The sequence below is a fragment of the Heteronotia binoei genome, chromosome 4, assembly GCF_032191835.1.
Source record: "Heteronotia binoei isolate CCM8104 ecotype False Entrance Well chromosome 4, APGP_CSIRO_Hbin_v1, whole genome shotgun sequence".
In the NCBI taxonomy this organism is placed as follows: Eukaryota; Metazoa; Chordata; class Lepidosauria; order Squamata; family Gekkonidae; genus Heteronotia; species Heteronotia binoei.
In genome coordinates this window covers 123720691-123723640 of record NC_083226.1, presented here as the reverse complement: position 1 = coordinate 123723640, position 2950 = coordinate 123720691, and positions in this window count along the sequence as shown.

Below are 2950 nucleotides of genomic sequence, written 5' to 3'. Positions count from 1 at the left end.
AACCAGATTTGAGATTCAAGAAATGTAACTAATAAGAAACACTTGCATTTTAATAGGTACAGTTTGCTGGCTTGCTTAATTTGAACATGTCCATTGGTACTATTCTATTTGCTCTGCTGCTTAATGCTGGAGACTGATTATAACTGCAAGATGACCAAGCAGTGTGGTTACTTTTATCCTTAGTGTAAAATTGGCTCATTCTTATGTAGTGTTTATAATAGATCCAACCTCTGATTCTAGCCAGTATTCTAAACTACCTGAACTAATTTAATTAATTGCAGGTTAGTTCATTACAAGTTTTATAATGAAGAGGGGAACTTTGAGATGAACTAATAGGGTGGCCAGACCGTCCCGGTCTCCCGGGACATTCCCGGTTCTGGCCACCCAATCCCGGCTCCCGGGCTGCCTATACCGGGACCATTAAAGGTCCCGGTTTAGCCAGCCCTGGAGGCGGTGGGCCGCGGGCGCCGGCGGGGAAGGCGGCAAGTGAGGGAGGGAGCGTCCCTGCGCCTGCGCAGGGCCCCTGCGCACGCGCAGGGACGCTCCCTCCCTCACTCGCCGCCTTCCCCGCCCCCGCGCGGGGCCGGCAGCGGTGGCGGAGGCCTCTCCGCGGCCTCCGCTGGTCTCTGGAGGGCCTCCAGGGACCAGCGGAGGCCGCGGAGAGGCCGCGGAGCAGCCGGCGCTGGTCCCGGAAGGCCTTCCAGAGACTCTGGAGGGCCTTCCGGGACCAGCACCGACCAGCGAAGGCCTCCCCACGGCCTCCGCTGGTCCCTGGAGGCCCTCCAGAGTCTCTGGAGGGCCTCCAGGGACCAGCGGAGGCCGCGGGGACGCCGCGGAGCACCCGGCGCTGGACCCGGAAGGCCTTCCAGAGCCTCTGGAAGGCCTTCCGGGACCAGCGCCGACCAGCGGAGGCCGCGGGGACGCCGCGGAGCACCCGGCGCTGGTCCCGGAAGGCCTTCCAGAGCCTCTGGAAGGCCTTCCGGGACCAGCGCCGACCAGCGAAGGCCTCCCCGTGGCCTCCGCTGGTCCCTGGAGGCCTTCCAGAGTCTCTGGAGGGCCTCCAGGGACCAGCGGAGGCCGCGGGGACGTTGCGGAGCACCCGGCGCTGGTCCCGGAAGGCCTTCCGGGACCAGCGCCGACCAGCGAAGGCCTCCCCGCGGCCTCCGCTGGTCCCTGGAGGCCCTCCAGGGACCAGCGGAGGCCGCGGGGAGGCTGCGGAGCACCCGGCGCTGGTCCCGGAAGGCCTTCCAGAGCCTCTGGAAGGCCTTCCGGGACCAGCGCCGACCAGCGAAGGCCTCCCCGCGGCCTCCGCTGGTCCCTGGAGGCCCTCCAGAGTCTCTGGAGGGCCTCCAGGGACCAGCGGAGGCCGCGGAGAAGCCGCAGAGCAGCCGGCGCTGGTCCCTGGAGGCCTCCAGAGGCCAGCGCCGGCAGCTCCCTCCCTCCCTCGCCGCGAGGCCGCCGCCGCAGGACTCGCCGAGTCGCCGCCGCCGCTGGACTCTCCGCCGCCCTGGAAGCAGGTAAGGGGGCCGAAAGCGGGGGGGGCGGGGGGCGGCCTTCCTTTCTTCCCTCCCTCCTCCCTCCCTCCCTTCCTTTCTTCCTTCCTTCCTTCCTTTCTTCCCTCCTCCCTTCCTTCCTTTCTTCCTTCCTTCCCACCCTCCCTTCCTTCCCTCACTCCCTTCCCTTCCTTCCTTCCCTCCCTCCTCCCTGTCGGTCACTTCCGGGTTCCTGTCCTGCATCTCGACCTGTGTTATTAGTGACAGGCTGCTTCGGCGTGCCGCTGCGCCGGCCCCCTGGGCCCCACAACGATGGGACCGATGCCACAGGGACGGGCTCGAAACACTCTATAACCCCTCAAAAGAACAGCAGTCTAGCTCGCTTCCCCCGAGCCCTGCCGCCATAAGCCTCAAGGGGGCTCGTTTTGCGGCATCTCCCGGGGGGAGGGTGGCACCCGCACGGGACACATATCAAATGAAAGAGGGGGCGCAGGGCTATCAGAAACAGCCGGCGGAGGGAGTCACGAGACCACCCCACTGGGGGATCCACACCCCGAAAGTGATGAAGGTGGCGCAGACAGAGCCAACAGAGCCAACAGGACAAAATAAATTGGCTGCATTATGCAGCACAGTTGAGAAAGTGCCTTATCCCATATACTGATGAAGTAAATACAGGATCTGAGAACAAAATTGCACCAGAAGACACAAACACAAAGCTCCCTTACACTGAATCAGTGCTTGGGTCCACCAAAGTCAGTATTATCTACTCCAGTCACAAACACAAAGCTCCCTTACACTGAATCAGTGCTTGGGTCCACCAAAGTCAGTATTGTCACATAAGAACATAAGAGAAGCCCTGTTGGATCAGGCCAGTGGCCCATCCAGTCCAACACTCTGCGTCACATAAGAACATAAGAGAAGCCCTGTTGCATCAGGCCAGTGGCCCCTCCAGTCCAACACTCTGTGTAACATAAGAATATAAGAGAAGCCCTGTTGCATCAGGCCAGTGGCCCCTCCAGTCCAACACTCTGTGCCACATAAAAATATAAGAGAAGCCCTGTTGCATCAGACCAATGGCCCCTCCTGTCCAACACTCTGTGCCACATAAAAATATAAGAGAAGCCCTGTTGCATCAGACCAATGGCTCATCCACTCCACCACTCTGGTCACATAAGAACATAAGAGAAGCCCTGTTAGATCAGGCCAGTGGCCCCTCCAGTCCAACACTCTGTGTCACATAAGAACATAAGAGAAGCGCTGTTGGATCAGGCCAGTGGCCCCTCCAGTCCAACACTCTGTGTCACATAAAAATATAAGAGAAGCCCTGTTGCATCAGGCCAGTGGCCCCTCCAGTCCAACACTCTGTGTCGCATAAGAACATAAGAGAAGCCCTGTTGGATCAGGCCAGTGGCCCCTCCAGTCCAACACTCTGTGTCACATAAGAACATAAGGAGGGA